At 34.8% G+C, this 18,036-nt stretch overlaps 1 protein-coding gene across 2 annotated transcripts in view; it reads left to right on the top strand.

The window, feature by feature from the left end:
* LOC145684158 (uncharacterized) overlaps positions 1-18,036 on the top strand; it is a 71,056-nt gene that overhangs the window by 35,485 nt on the left and 17,535 nt on the right. The window contains exon 1 of one of the 2 annotated variants that reach the window (XM_081756127.1): positions 9,768-10,159. The exons of the other annotated variant lie outside the window; for it this stretch is intronic. The gene's annotated coding sequence lies outside the window, so the exon portion shown is untranslated. Of the gene's footprint in view, positions 1-9,767; positions 10,160-18,036 lie in introns of those variants that run through there. 2 annotated transcript variants of the gene reach the window in all.

Genomic DNA, 18,036 nt, shown 5'->3' on the forward strand with positions numbered 1-18,036 from the left:
CCATACGAGGTTCATTTAAGAATTTAAAGATTTGTGCTGCAGAGATGAACTTTCTCCTTGGATTTTTAAAAACTTATTAATTATTTATGGGTTCCCAGTAAAGCATGGTTATAGATTCACTGATATATTTCAACCTTTGGTGTTACCTGAATTTCAGGTAGAGCTTGACAGTTAATACTGACGTTCTTCTCTTTAATTTGAAAGTTCTGGTAATCCTTCTTAAATTAATTGTTACAATATATTTTATATTACTGCATTTCTAACAGATTCCACACGTATAAATCTAAATAGTTGTCATTCAAAGTTTCGCTGGCCCTCTAAAACCCACAAGTAATTTTTTTCCTTTTTTTCTTGTGCTTGAAACAATTTCGTAGTTTGTACTTTCTTCCTTGGATGATATACTTAAGTTCTACCTTTTGTTTTTCATATTTTGACTAGCCTACTTAAATCTACGTAACTAATTTTGCAGAGAGTAGTAGGGGGCCAAAATATAAACGTATATTGCGCCTAGTCAGCAAACATTTTAGTGACGTCATAGGTCAAAGGTTAATGACCTTGGCCCGGGGTCAATGACCTAGGGGTACATAGGACCACCCCTCCAAATTTTGCCAGTGGTACCATGGCCCACCCCCTAAAATTTGGCAGGGGTAAATAAAACCCCCTTAAATTTTGGAAATTGCCAAATCTAAAAATTTGGTATGGTAGCCTACGACCATAGTATGTACCTCTATCAGTATTGAGGGTCTATGTCGCTCCCTTTCATGGGTAAAAAATTGCCAAAAATTGAAATTTCGGTTTTTTAAACCTAATTTATCCCCTTTGATGAGGTGTTATTATCCCATATGGTTATATGGGCGTATACAGAGGGCCATTAGCTTTCATAAGGTATGGGTATATTGATTCACCCCTTGAAAAAATTTGGGAGGGGTAACTTGGCCCACCCCTCAAATTTTGGAAATTGACCAATTTAAACATTGGGTATTATGGTACAGGACCCTAATATGTATTATGATAAATTTGAGAGGTCCACCTTGTTCACCTCTAGGAGTACAAAATTGCCAAAATATAAACGTAAGAAATACGTTGTACCACGTGTTTGTTCTTTTGGCCCAATTTATCCTCTTGGATGAGGTCCTATTACCTTATACGGTTATATGGTTATGTATAGGGGTCTATTCCGTATCGTAAGACATAGGTACATTTGTGCACCCCTTTAAAAATTTGGGAGGGGTACCTTGGCCCACCCCTTAAATTTTAGAAATTGCCCATTTTACACATTTGGTATAATAGCATAAGACCCTAATATATATTACGATAAATTTGGGTGGTCCACATCGTTCTCTTTCATGGGTACGAAATTGCCAAATTTTAGTACAACCACGTGTTTCGTTTTTGACCAAATTTATTCCCTTGGATGAGGTCCTATTACCTTATATGGTTATATGGTCATGTATAGGGGTGCATTACCTATCATAAGACATACATACATTTGTGCACCCCGGGAGGGATATCTTGACCCACCCCTTTAATTTTGGAAATTACCCATTTTATATATTTGGTATTATAGTATAGGACCCTAATAGAGATTACTATAAATTTGGGTGGTTCACCTCGTTCCCTTTCATGGGTACGAGATTGCCAAATTTTAATACAATCACGTGTTTGGTTTTTGGCTCAATTTATCCCCTTGGACGAGGTCCTATTACCTTATATGGTTATATGATCATGTATATTGGTCCATTTCCTATTATAAGACATGGGTATATTGATGCACCCCTTTAAATTCCGATTTAAGCACTCGGTATATAGTACAGGACCTCAACATGTATCATGATAAATTTCGGTGGTCCACATCGTTCACTTTCATGGGTAAAAAAATTGCCAAAATATAAACATTAGCTATATGTTGTACCACGTGTTTGGTTTTGGCCCAACTTCTCCCCTTTGATGAGGTTTTATTACCTTATATGATTATATGGTCAGGTATATGAGTTCATTTCCTATCATAAGACATGGGTACATTGATGCACCCTTTAAAAATTTAGGAAGGGTATCTTGGCTCATCCACTCAGTTTTAGAAATTGTTTAATATAAGCATTTGGTATCTTCGTACAGGTCTTCAATATGTACCACTATAAATTTGGATGGTCCACCTCGTTCCCTTTCATGGGTAAAGAACTACGAAAAATCAAATTTCGGAGGTTATTATAAAGATTTAACACGTTATATGGGTATGTACAGAGGTTTATTACCTTCATATGTTTATGTGCCCTTTTAAATTTGGGAATTATCAAATAACAAAATTCGGTAAACGTTTTCTAGGACCCGTTGTAGATATTGGTGTTCCTCTTATAGCCAAATACTCAAATCCTGAAGGTTATTGACCTTTTTTGATACGGCTTTATTATTGAATAAGTACAGGATTTATTACTTTTTCGTAAGACACAGGTGTATTTGTGAACCAATCTTAAATTTTGGGAGGGGTACATTTCTTATTGTTTAATTAATAATTGTTCTTAGAATTGGGTGGTATCTCTTTCTTTGGGTAAATCATTGTCAAATATTAGTATGATCACGTGATCAGTTATTGACCTATGATGGGATTAGGAGTCCAGGACATTGGTACATTGAAACTTTGTAGGATAATTTGAGAATTGTCAAATGAAATTGCATCATTGGTTTTGATTATTCCAGCCTATTGACCAAATATAAACTTAAGCAATACGATGTACCACGTGATTGACCTTGATGAGGTAGTGTACAGGGATTCATTTACTTTGCTGTGGTACTTCTTAAGTTTGAGTACACATTTAAACAGTTGGTTCTACTCAGGTAAACAATTGACGGACATTGTTGACCTTATTGAACATATAATGCTATGATTAATTCTAAGACTTAGGTATATCGAGAGAAGTATTCTTTAAATTTGGGAAGTGTGATAAACAGAACTTTAACATAAGGCGCGAAATTTGAAACAATACTTTGAACTTTAGTCACACATCATAGTCTAAGATTATTTGTGGTGATTGATTTGACCTTGAGCTTTAGAAATCTGATAGCTAACCTTATTGAATCTTATGACTCATAGTCTTAAAGGAATACATGCTACAACACTGGCAAAGTTATTGTTGATGCAATTTGATTGGTTGATCACCATCTTTCGAGCAATCTGATTGGCTGATCACTATCTTTCGTGCAATCTGATTGGTTGATGATTTTCAAATCTTTGATGCATTCAGTTTTGTTTTAACATTTAAAAAGTTTTTGAAATTTTTTTAAATTTTTTTTGGTTTGACATTTTTTCGCTTGATATTTTTAGTTTGAAAATTTTTATTTCGAAATTTTTTTGAAATTTTTGTTTCAAAATATTTTGTTTGAAACTTTGGTTTGAAATGTTTTCGTTTGAAACTTTTAGTTTGAAAATTTGTTTCGAAAGTTTTGTTTGAAATTTTTGTTTCAAAATTTTGTTTGAAAATTTTGTTTGAAATTTTTAGTTTGAAAAATTTTGTTTCGAAATTTTTGTTTGAAAAATTTTTGTTTGAAATTTTTGTGTCAAAATTTTTGAATTTTTTTCCTTTGAAATTTTAAATTTTTTTCGTTCCAAAACAAAAATTTTTTGTTTGCAATTTTTTTTCAAAATTTTGTTTCAAAGATTTTTGTACGAAATTTTTGTTTGAAAACTTTTGTTTGAAATTTTTGTTTCAAAGTATGGTTTGACATTTTTTTAAAGATTGTGCACTCATTAGTAAAGAACCGGAACTGTTTAGAACAAAAACATCTGGCATCATTGTGGTGCAATAGTACACGTCAGAACATGATAATGCAACGTCATCAGTTTTGCATCATATATAAGTATCGTTCGCGTTAGTATTCATAATATCGTCATCATGGCTACTTGTCTACAGTTTCTAAACACACGTGATGTGGTGAAATCATTTACCAAGATTACTGATTTACAAGAGAATGTACCTTATAGAATCTTAGCTAGCCAAAAAATCTCTACAAAGTTTGGATTAAGAATCGTAGTGAAGCCTGAAAATGATAAGAATATAATTTTACCAGCAAGATATTTACCCATGGAAGCATCTAAACAAGAAGAACTGCTGCGTTTCTTAAATACTGGATCTGTATCTTTATGTTATAAAAGGCTCTTGGGATGAAGTCATCAATTTGAATTTAGTACACAGCGGGATTCGTCAGCAATTGTGATGAAATCATGAATTCAAACGTCAGCACATTTCTTTGACGTCAGACATAGTTGTATGAATTTCGTTAGTCAGCATGACGTCAGCAACTGTGATGAAATGTATTCAAACATCAGCACTTTTCTTTCCAATGACGTCAGTAATAACTATAAATCAGCAAATACATTGTCATCCCACGAAATCATTTGAGCAAGTACGTTTCAGCAGGAAAGATGTGTACTTCTAACGATAAAGAATTTCTCTTCGCAAGCTATTATCCAATAAATATATTTCAAACAAAACATGTGATGATTCGTATCAGTGCTAGAACATTTGAACCTGTAATTCGATTGGGCAAAGCAGAACAATTTGGTGTACAACTGAACTTTGAAGAATGGCAAATATTATGTTCACGAATCGACCAAATGAATGATGATTTTCAAGATGAGCTAAATGTGACCATAGTCAAATCATTAGGCTCAAATCATGAAGTGGTGCTACGTACAGTCCTCGAAGAGAAGATGGTGCTCTTACGTAAAAAGAGTACATTGCATGGTGTATCTAACGCAAACGGAATGGAACAAATTCATCAACGTATTTCAGTGTGTTAAACATGCAGTGGAAGTATGTAACAAAACAAGTATATTCCTGAAAAAGTACTATTTTGAAAAATGTGTCATCCATATTGTACATGTATCTAGATGTTGTGATGGTTGTCAACATCGTTCGTGGGTGCATACCTGTATTAATAAACAGTTTATTTGTGATCAAATGGACATTGAGTTTCCTCCAATTGATATTGCAATAGACCTTAAAAAACTTCAATTGGAATTAAAATTATATGCTAAAGACAAACTAATGCAAGAAGTTCAAAATACATTGTATCGACAATATCCAGATCCTATATCTGGTACGGATGTATGTGGAGTGTAATAAAATGATCCATTTTAATGATTTGTGTTTTTTCATTTCAAGTACAACCCCATGTTCTGACGTGTACTATTGCATCATGAAAAAAACAATGTTGTCAAAGGTTTTTGTTTTAAACAGTTCCGGTTCTTTATTAATGAGTGCACAATCTTTAAAAAAATGTCAAACCATACTTTGAAACAAAAATTTCAAACAAAAAAGCTTCCAAACAAATTTCGAACAATAATCTTTGAAACAAAATTTTGAAACGAAAAAAAATAAAAATTTCCAACGAAAAAATTTCAAAAATTTTGAAACAAAAATTTCAAACAAAAATTTTCAAACTAAAAATTTCAAACAAAATTTTCAAACAAAAAATTTTGATCAAAGATTTCAAACGAAAACATTTCAAACCAAAGTCCCAAACAAAATATTTCGAAACAAAAATTTCAAAAAATATTGAAACAAAAATTTCGAAACGAAAATTTTCAAACTAAAAATATCAAACGAAAAAATGTCAAACCAAAAAAATTAAAACAAAAATTTCAAAAACTTTTTAAATGTTAAAACAAAACTGAATGCATCAAAGATTTGAAAATCATCAACCAATCAGATTGCACGAAAGATAGTGATCAGCCAATCAGATTGCACGAAAGATGGTGATCAACCAATCAAATTGCATCAACAATAACTTTGCCAGTGTTGTAGCATGTATTCCCTTAAGACTATGAGTCATAAGATTCAATAAGGTTAGCTATCAGATTTCTAAAGCTCAAGGTCAAATCAATCACCACAAATGATCTTAGACTATGATGTGTGACTAAAGTTCAAAGTATTGTTTCAAATTTCGCGCCTTATGTTAAAGTTCTGTTTATCACACTTCCCAAATTTAAAGAATACTTCTCTCGATATACCTAAGTCTTAGAATTAATCATAGCATTATATGTTCAATAAGGTCAACAATGTCCGTCAATTGTTTACCTGAGTAGAACCAACTGTTTAAGTGTGAACTTAAACTTAAGAAGTACCACAGCAAAGTAAATGAATCCCTGTACACTACCTCATCAAGGTCAATCACATGGTACATCGTATTGCTTAAGTTTATATTTGGTCAATAGGCTGGAATAATCAAAACCAATGATGCAATTTCATTTGACAATTCTCAAATTATCCTACAAAGTTTCAATGTACCAATGTCCTGGACTCCTAATCCCATCATAGGTCAATAACTGATCACGTGATCATACTAATATTTGACAATGATTTACCCAAAGAAAGAGATACCACCCAATTCTAAGAACAATTATTAATTAAACAATAAGAAATGTACCGCTCCCAAAATTTAAGATTGGTACACAAATACACCTGTGTCTTACGAAAAAGTAATAAATCCTGTACTTATTCAATAATAAAGCCGTATCAAAAAAAGTCAATAACCTTCAAAATTTGAGTATTTGGCTATAAGAGGAACACCAATATCTACAACGGGTCCTAGAAAACGTTTACCGAATTTTGTTATTTGATAATTCCCAAATTTAAAAGGGCACATAAACATATGAAGGTAATAAACCTCTGTACATACCCATATAACGTGTTAAATCTTTATAATAACCTCCGAAATTTGATTTTTCGTAGTTCTTTACCCATGAAAGGGAACGAGGTGGACCATCCAAATTTATAGTGGTACATATTGAAGACCTGTACGAAGATACCAAATGCTTATATTAAACAATTTCTAAAACTGAGTGGATGAGCCAAGATACCCCTCCCAAATTTTTAAAGGGTGCATCAATGTACCCATGTCTTATGATAGGAAATGAACTCATATACCTGACCATGTAATCATATAAGGTAATAAAACCTCATCAAAGGGGAGAAGTTGGGCCAAAACCAAACACGTGGTAAAACATATAGCTTATGTTTATATTTTGGCAATTTTTTTACCCATGAAAGTGAACGATGTGGACCACCGAAATTTATCATGATACATTTTGAGGTCCTGTACTATAATACTGAATGCTTAAATCGGAATTTAAAGGGGTGCATCAATATACCCATGTCTTATAATAGGAAATGGACCAATATACATGACCATATAACCATATAAGGTAATAGGACCTCGTCCAAGGGGATAAATTGAGCCAAAAACCAAACACGTGATTGTATTAAAATTTGGCAATTTCGTACCCATGAAAGGGAACGAGGTAAACCACCCAAATTTATAGTAATCTCTATTAGGGTCCTATACTATAATACCAAATATATAAAATGGGTAATTTCCAAAATTAAAGGGGTGGGCCAATATACCCCTCCCGGGGTGCATCAATATACCCATGTCTTATAATAGGAAATGGACCAATATACATGACCATATAACCATATAAGGTAATAGGACCTCGTCCAAGGGGATAAATTGAGCCAAAAACCAAACACGTGATTTTATTAAAATTCGGCAATTTCGTGCCCATGAAAGGGAACGAGGTGAACCACCCAAATTTATAGTAATCTCTGTTAGGGTCCTATACTATAATACCAAATATATAAAATGGGTAATTTCCAAAATTAAAGGGGTGGGCCCATATACCCCTCCCGGGGTGCACAAATGTACCTATGTCTTATGATAGGTAATGGACCCCTATACATAACCATATAACCATAAAAGATAATAGGACCTCATCCAAGAGGATAAATTGGGCCAAAAGAACAAACACGTGGTACAACGTATTGCTTACGTTTATATTTTGGCAATTTTGTACCCCTAAAAGGGAACGAGGTGGACCACCAAAATTTATCATAATACATGTTAGGATCCAGTACTATAGTACCAAATGTTTAAATAGGGCAATTTCTAAAATTTGAGGGGTGGGACAAGGTACCCCTCCCAAATTTTTAAAGGGGTGCACAAATATACCCATATCTTATGAAAGGGAATGGACCCCTATACATGACCATATAACTACATATGATAATAACACCTCATCAAAGAGGATAAATTAGGTCAAAAACCAAACACGTGGTATAACGTATTGCTTACGTTTATATTTTGGCAATTTTCTACCCCTAGAAGTGAATGAGGTGGACCACCCAAATTTATTATAATACATATTAGGGTCCTGTACTATAATACGCAATGTTTAAATTGGTCAATTTCCAAAATTTAATGGGTGAGCCAAGGTACCACTCCCAAATTTTTCAAGGGGTGAATCAATATACCCATGTCTTTTCAGAGCTAATAGACCCCTGTATACGCCCATATAACCATATGGGATAATAACACCTCATCAAAGGGGATAAATTAGATTAAAAAACCCGAAATTTCAATTTTTGGCAATTTTTTGCCCATGAAAGGGAACCACATAGACCTGCAATACTGATAGAGGTACATACTATGATCCCGCGCTACCATAACAAATTTTTAGATTGGCAATTTCTAAAATTTAAGGGGGTGGTCCTATGTACCTTTGCCAAAATTTAGGGGGTGGGCCATGGTACCCCTGGCAAAATTTAGAGGGGTGGTCCTATGTACCCCTAGGTCATTGACCCCGGGCCAAGGTCATTGACCTTTGACCTATGACGTCACTAAAATTTTTGCTGACTCGGCGCAATATACGTCGCCCCCTACTACTCAGTGCTCGTCCTCATTATTGAATTTTATATCTAAGTAGTAGTTTTGTGCCTGATTTATACCGGTATTCTTAAATCTAAGTTATTTTGCACCATCTAAATTTTGTTTGGTCCTCTTAAGTCCTCTTAAACTAGTGCATTTTAATTTTGGAGAGATGTTTCAATCCAGGATGGAATACATCGTTTGATTCGTTACTTCGGGAGGCGAATAGTAAAAATCAAGGTTTTGGGATAGGATTACAAGATTGCTTCTCTACTTATGCGTAGCTTCACGATATTTAGAATATTTTTTTATGACTAGCATCAATTACTCGCTTCACTGGGTTACATTAAGAAAAATAATAAGTTCTGTTTGTCAGTTACTTTTTACTATTCCTAAATCACTCTCTGATAACGGCCATTTTCAACGATTTTTATATTTCTCTCCCCCCTCCTCAACCATATTCTGTAGCTGAATATACATTTAAACGGCATAGGAAGTGACATTGTTCATCACAGCCATCCTGGAAACTAAGGATTCTACACTAATATTGGTTATTTTCGATTATTTTTATATATCTCCCCTTTCTCTTCCCCATGTTGCGGGGAACGGGATCGGAAGTGTCATTGTTCATCTCAGCTACCCCTATTTTCTCGACACCGACGGTCAAAAAGTTGGGGGCATGCCCCCCTAACAATGCCTATGGTAATACCGTACATACTTTATCATTTAAATTTCATACGAATAGGGTTATTGGTGCAGCAACCCTCGATAAATAATAATAATAATAATTATTATTATTATTATTACTAAACGCTATGGGCACGTAATGCTTACCATAACTGCTGCGCAGAATTTTTTAATTAGTTTGCGGCAATTGACATTTTGATTTGTGTGTCTGTATGCAAAATATTATCGAGGACTAGTATGAAATGATTCGATATAATTGCTTAAGTACTTAGAAAATTCCCCATTAAACAGCCTAAATATGTTAAAAAAAAATCATGGGACTTCTTGTGTAACAGTTAGCGTCAACGCATCACAAAATCTGTGTTTAGTTGGCGATAAAATATTAATGTGTATGTGAGTCGCGATAATTTGCATTACGTTATGCTCTGCAATTTTTCACAGAGTATGATAACTCGGTGCGGTATTTAAAAATGGTTTAATTTGTTAATGGGCTTCTGATAGTTTTTCTTTCACATATCTGGTGCAATTCTTTGAATTTCACTGGCAACAAATGTTGATTACAATCTATGGTTTTTCTCTTCCATAGATGTCCATGGAAGTGATAATTTGAATGTTTGCAGTAGGAATTGTTACTTCACTATTGACTGCTATTTGTGGCTTACGTCTGTACATCAATAATAATGAGAAGAGCAATAGTGCAGGTTGAATTTAAGTAGATCACATTTTTGCAAATTTTACGGACGAAATTAAATGGTTTGAAGTGAAAGATACAGTAAGGAACAAATTTTTGCTTGCTTACTGATTTTAAAATTCTAAGCAATACAGTGTATTTTATGTTTACATGATTTGTGTTACTAGTGTTAAAATCATTACAAGTACTATAGATTGTTAAAAAAAAAAAAAAAAAAAAAAACTAATCCATTCGAATAATCATCCATATCTTTCGTACATAGTTGCGAATTACTAAATGTAAATCACATCATGCAAATTAAGAATATGATATCCGCTTTCAAATTAATCTTTCAGTCGCTCTTTTTAGTCAAAATAATACCTTAATGCATTCTACGCTTATTATTTCGCGGCGCATGCCCAAATAATTGCATACAAATTGATATAACCCGCACACTTACGTTAATGAAATATTAAAGATGAACTGCTAGATTTGTCAAAAAGAAAAAAAAAAAAAACTTTGCGATCTGAAAAGAGGCCCTTCTGTCCCTGAAGTTTTTGTTCCATCCAATTTCACTCTTCGCAGATTTCGCTTTGCTGTGAATTCTGTAGGTCATCATGACTGGGGTACACTGTTTCTTGTGACACATATGCAAATGTTCCTCAAGGGGGGGGGGGATGGTCAAACACTCAAGTTCATATAATATGTTTAACTATACATTATACATTATATGGCATTTCTGCCGTATCGCCGGACTACTTTGAAAACTGAAAAAAAGCACCAAAATGTATTGCATTCGGTTATATTTTGTTGGATTACATTAAGTTACGTTAGATTACGTTACATTAGGCGTGCAGTATTACTTTAATACGGATCCATAGTATAAGTATTAGTAGTAGTAGGAGCAGGAGTAAGAGTAGTGGTTAGAAGCCCGGCAGGGGTTGGTTGGATTCTGTTCTTGACATGAAATGGGCAAATTAAAAAGACTTGCCAAATTTTTTTCCGTACATTTTACAATTTATGGATCCATATAGTAAAACAAGTGTACCTCTTCGCGAGATAGTCCAGCCGCCTCCACATACAGTGCCGCTAACAACATCAAAAACAATCAACAAATATTAACACTTTCTTATCTTTTACTATTCTCCTTACCTGCCTTGTACTCATTCTTCCTCACAAACTTAAGTAAATTTTCCAATTGACCAGGTGAATTTCCTAAAATTGGTCCGGCGATACGGCACTTAACCCCAGGATATACATATATGAGCCCAATGGGATTGTTTACATCTCTTGATGTATCATTTTGCTTCAAAACGTTCCAAAACGTGGTTACCCTATTCTTAATCTGCACCATAACATACATCGTAATTATTGTTCTCGCTTCTTCCAGCACTTCCATAATCCATACCTCGTACTCTGGTAGTTCCGTCGGTAAACGTGGTGGAAAAAATGCACAATAAACTTGTCAACGGAATAAAGACAGTGATTCTTGAATATTGTAATACATTATAAAGAACATTATATTATGCACTAATATCTTATAACCTTACATCAATCACTTTTTTCTAACATTCTACATACAAATTAAATTACTACATTGTATGTTCACTTACTTATCAAATTATTTACAATGACACACATCCCAAAATAAACTAATTGAAGTTTAGTGGGAAAGAATCCACTTGTCAAATTATTTACAATTTTATATCTCAGACCATGGTATATGCCATAAGATATACCTTCTCAAATCCGTTATAATCCTACATTCTTACAATCTAATGGTGTGAGCAACAGCCTTTAAGAAGCTTGCAATATCACGTTTCCCAACTTTTAATTCATCACGCATATCAAATAACCTCTTATCCATTTTTTCGGTTTCTCATTTCCTCCCTTTTATAAGATACTATCCCCGCTCGCCTTGAAAAATCTGAATTACTGGAATACATTGATCTTTCCTTATACATAGTATGACCGATGGTTGTCCAGAAAGATGGATGATTGTGACTGATAAGTGGATTGAAAGAATGATTCTATCCTTCCGTCACATTATTAGTACCCTCCGTTCTTTCAATGGAGCCTCATGAATGTTCCACATTTGTTTTGGAAAAATCGGCGGAGCATTTCTAAATTTCCTTCGAAAACCATTGTTTGTGATAGGTTTTACGCAATGCAATTTTCCGTCTGCAAATGTCGAATCAAAATTTTAAAAAATCATTCAACAACTCCAGTACAATTTCTTTTAAATAAGAAAGACCTTCTTACATTATATTCAATAGAAGAAAAGCTAATGCATCTAGCATCTCATAAAATTGCTGTTATCATGATTTTTTTTTTCCTATACAAAGTAGATAACCCAAGATTTTGTATTTTTCTCCAGGTACATTAAGTAAGATGGAAAAAACAATCCTCTCATAAGCAAATCATCTTCCAAAATTATTTTCGGGGCTTGAAAGAATGCTGTCTCAAAATCTACAATTATTTCTGAAGGATACATTTCCTATACAATTCCCTCGACTTTCTAAGCAGGACTCCGACAAAGGAGCATATACCCATGTCATGGCACAATCACCAAGAAGTGCACGAATTACATATATTTGCTGAAATAGTTCAGGACTTCAAATATTACGATCAACATATCATATTGACGAAATATCTAGCTTATTCAACTGACAGAGCTGAATACGAAATTAATGAAATCTGAGTTTTACGCCCCACGGTTTTGGCGTGTGGGGAAAAAAGACACAATGGTTATTATAAATGAATGAAATGCTGGAGTAAAAATGTGGGAGGAAACGGGAGAACCCCTAGGAAAACTACGCACACGATTTTTTAGTCACCAAAAAGTTCGCTTGGCGCGAACTGGGGTTGAATCAGGGACCCCACGCACCAAAGGTGGACGCTCCACCACGACCCCTCAGAGTTAAATATGATGCTATTTTCAGCCACCGGTCCACTATCATAAAGCAGGAACCTATCTGGCTCAGAATGTCGCGTAGATGCTGACTTTCTCTCTGAAAGGCAATGGAAGCAAATTTATACCAACGTTAATTTCGTGAAAACAATACTAATAATAATGAAATGAGCGAGAAATATATACGATTGTAGAGTACATTTTTTTTATTATATTGGCATTAAATTATTTTTTTCATGCTTGAAACTATTTCCTATAAAACGCACAGTATAAAATACAATAAAGATATGGGTGAAGAGTGCAGCTACATAATTAGATTTCATTAAGATTTATTTCTAGAAAGTTAGCATATCATTTATATTTTATGAATGTAAACGTGCGGGTTTATATCAAACTATACTCAATTATTCCGGGATGCGCCAAAAAAATAAAAGTGTAGAATATATTAAGGTATTATTTAGAGTAAAAGTAGCGATTGAATATTAATTTGAGCTCCTCCGTGGCTAAGCGGTTAGCATACGCGCCTTTGGCGTGGGAGACCCGTGTTCGATTCCCGGCGGGAGCCCATGTGGTTCGGATTCCACGTTAATCAGTAGGTCCACGTCTCATATAGCCTCGTTGCTGAAACGGGACGTTAAACTCAAAATCAACCATATTTTTAATCTGCGTGATGTTATCTACATAGATTTAGTAATTTTAATTCCTTATTCCATCAAAAGGCATATCCTTTAATACGACCATCACCTAAATCATAAAGGAAATGCGACAGCAGTGCATAATAGATTAAAATTCCTTACACATGGAAACAATAGATATATTTCCTAAATATAATACAGGATTTGCTTGTCACGTAGATTTACATGCAGAAAAAATAACTTGAAACATCTAAAGATAAATTTGTACATGAGAAACATAAATGGCCTTCTCTACAACTTGTTTCCGAAATGTAAATATTACATGGCACACAAATCACTCTTGGAAACATGAGTGCACTTAAAGGAAGAAATAATTACCTACAAAATTCAGATGGGATCTAGGTACCATGTCCTGATACACACTGTCCATGCCACAAGCAAATTCGTCTAATTACTCGATAAATTTTGTAAGAAGGAATCATTTTTAAAAATATGCATTGATACTCTTTAATCTCTAGTGCTAGTAGGTTAATACTCGATTTTATATTATTCAAAAGCATCATCTTGTGAATGCATGTATACAAGATATATATTATTCTTTTCTCGCGTAGGATAGTTGGTTTTCCTTTTCTGTTCTCTCATTTAAGTAATCTAAATATTTCCAGTGAAGACATACCGTATCAGAGTGGATTAATGAGTAACTCACAAGAATTTATGTAGGAGGTAGTACAGTATCTTAGGAACGCATGGATATATACAAATTTAGCTCCTTTTCAATATATATGCCAAGTCTCACTACAGGATTCTAACATGGTGGCACAAGTTTCAAAATACGTTGTCGATAACAATTCGTTTTCTGAGAGAATAGTCATCTGCTCACAACAGATGTTTGTCATCGGAATTGAAACATTGAACGACAAAGAATTTCTTAATCTGTCCAAACGAATCATAACTGCCATACAATCCTCTAGGTACCCCATCAAAATTGTATGACATACTCGAGCACCGCCGATCCAAACTTTTCGAGTATTTAACGAACACAAACTGCAGCAAATGAACGCAATTGATATTCCTGACATTACTTGTACCTTTCGTAACGAACCGCACAAACTTTTCCTAATATTGTTTTATAGATGTTCCCAGTAATCTGACTTGTCAAAAAATCCAATAAATAACCCTTTGCATATGACGCAAATTTGCTCTTTGGTGAGAAATCAGTGTTTCCGTTACATAGGTGTCCAATTTATTGTACACGGGTAAATTTACGCCAAGAACTCCTTACCTGTAACGACGTCTTCCGGTAAAGCACTATTTTCATAACCGTAACGTAGCAGGAGGCCTAGTCATGCCATAATGCGCTACTATATACGCTTGTAAATTCATTAACATTATATGCGTGTTTGTTATCGCCTCTTCTAATTTTCTGCCTTTGTTGCAGAACATGATGTATAAACCGAATTACACAGAATGTATCAATTCGAGATACAAATTATAGCAAGCCTTTTTAAAAACCCAGTCTTCTGCCGGGAATAATTTTATGTATGTATATAAATATGATTATCAATGTAATAGAGACATCTAGAATAGGAAACACGTCAGATATCTGAGTAGGTCAGCGAAAAACCTCGGCGCTGAAATGTTCATGGTAGTGTGTTAGGGCAAATTATTGGCACTCGTTTATTCGGCGCGACATATAATGTTCAAAGGCACGAAGGCCTACAAAACTCACGGCAATACCACATCGGCGAAGAGGAGAAGTAGTCAGAAGTAAACAGATGCAGATCCCGCTAAGCATTAAAGGGAATTGCTACTGAGAATCATCTTGAGATTGCTGTGCAATTGACGAAGAGACTTAAGCAACTCATCTCACAGGTTGCATCAACAATAATAATCGAAGTGACATCGATACACGGAACTTCTTGCATGAGCGAAACTTGATAAAGGAGCATCATGTTTTAGGATCATGCAAGTGGTGTGCTATACATGCAACAACGGCCGCTGATTACTGAAACGTATATTATAGTTGGATGAATCAATCTTCACCATATGCCAAACCACGGGCCGTATTTAAGTGTAGCGGGCTTCCAAAAATTGTATAATCCTCACTATCTTCCCTTAACCAAAAAGCAAAATAGTGGCTTCGTGATGCTATTGTTTGCAATATCCGACCTTTCAATATGTTACATGATGAAGCTTACCGATCATGTACTGCCTATGATTATCGTTTGCAACATACCAATTTTACCTCCTACTGTTACGCCATATTGACTGATATAGTAATGTTTAGTATAAATTAAAATATGCAATGAAGAAAGCAGCAAGAAACGGAAGAACTCCGAGAAAACCCATCCAGGGTGTTTGTTCACCACAAGGCCCATTTTCCGTTAGTTGGAAAAGAACCATGCTCTACGCAGCAGACGTGAATGTTCTACCACTGATGGCCATAATGTTGCCATTTGAGGTGTGTATACGTATTCTACGATCGAGTTGTTATTTCAGGGCAATGACGCCTTATTCCCGGATAATAATGCTTCTTTTCACACAGTTGAGGCTGTTGCGCCGCAGTTTGTTGAAAAATGGAATTAAGTAAAATATTTCCTCTGACTCGGCCAATTCCCAGAAGCGACCGTAATTTTGTGGCCCCGTGTAACGTAGTCGCTAACTCTCTCGCCTTCGGTGCGAACGATCCCGGGTTGGATTCCCAGTATAAAAAGCTTTTTAAGGCAAGCCATCCTAAAAGACGTTTTCCTGGGTTTTCATTCACACCAGGCAAATGAATGAGTGGTTCCTGACATAAAGCCGCAGCCCGCATACTTCCTTCCCTAATCCTGTTTTCCTTCCCTTTTCCCGGATAGTGTGCTCGCCCAAGAAGTCATCACCAATACGTGACGGGCTAAATGGCCGTCGATGCCGAAAGCCCAGAAATCAAAATCCTAGAATAGCGAACATAATTAATTAAACGTCTGTGGTTCGTTTGAGAGACACGGATCCGGTGCAGATTTCGGAACTCGCCCCTCTCTCACTTAACTGAGTAATGTATTGCACGCGGAATTCCTAATCCTCTTGCTAACACACATCACCAGAATCATTTCATTGTGCGTCGGACCAAACTTTTGCATATGAAAAGTGTTGTATCACTAAATTAGTGTTTGAACAACTATCCCATAAGCTATCAGACTTAAATTTCAGTAGCTTTGAATAAATTGAAACTATTAGTTCCTAAATATAAAGTATTATCAAACGTCCAATATACATATACTCCAATATTATTTCGGGGAAAAGACTATCACCTTTAATACATCAATGTAATGTTTGCTTGAAACAGATTTATATTTTGAAATATTTAAATTTTCGAAAGCACATTTCTTTCAAACTAATGGTACTAGAAACAATATATAATTCAGGTAAACTAAAACCATTTAATCTACAAAAGTCGTAGTGCTCGCTAATTAACTCTTTTTTTAAAACAATTTCGTGGCTCTCACAGGTCAGACTTCGTTTGTCTTAGCAACTACTATTAAAAATTCTTAATAATTAAGACAATTACTCTTAAACTTGCCAAATTTGATTTCTCTTTTATTTTCGCACAACAGAAGTTATTTAAATTGTACTCACTTTATTCTTATATTATAAACCTTGACTGAATCCGTATTTGAGTGGCAATTCCGTCTTAATTCAAATTCGCAACCGAAGTAATGTCGTGTTAAACAATAATTTGTATATTAATTGTCTGATAAGTTCTTCGTAGTTAGCCAAACAAGATTGTTCATGTCAAAAAATTCAATCAATATACCAAGCCCAAAAGTGACCAGGGAACACGTTAGTTACTACTTTTTATTATTTAAAACGGAAACTCCCTGAGATTCCTTTTCCATCCTTATCCATTCTTCGATTTGTAGTTATATTAGGGTTCAAAAAAACTACGCTTTATAAATCTATTCAAACAGATATACTTTTGAGAAACACTTGTAACGAAATTGTACTAACCAGTAGAACATTATGACTAACCAGTAGAACATGATTATTACTGGCTCAGCTGCGCACACGGAGGACGTCTAACTTCTAGCTATCTGCAGTTCGTTGCTGATTACGTACACCCATTCATATCAACCTTTTCCGGCTGGGAATTGCATTCTCAACAAATCAAGGCTCCTTGTCTCAAGGTTAACGTTATGCTGCAGTGGTTCAAGAAGTACAGTGGAAAATTTCAGTTACTGCAATAGCACTCAAACACCCGAGATTTCAGTCCAAATGAACACCTTGGAATTTCATAGAAAGTGAGATTCGACCTCGTCGGGATCCTCTGCAAAATTTGAAGAAATGAAGTGCCTTGTCTGTGAAGGTATAGTGCGCTGCCTACAACCACCTATTATGATCGCATCAGTTTCATACCAAATTACATTGCTGATATCCGTGCCACAAGTGAACATACC

Source organism: Thermobia domestica, chromosome 4 (genome assembly GCF_964235325.1).
Source record: "Thermobia domestica chromosome 4, izTheDome1.hap1.1, whole genome shotgun sequence".
Lineage (NCBI taxonomy): Eukaryota > Metazoa > Arthropoda > Insecta > Zygentoma > Lepismatidae > Thermobia > Thermobia domestica.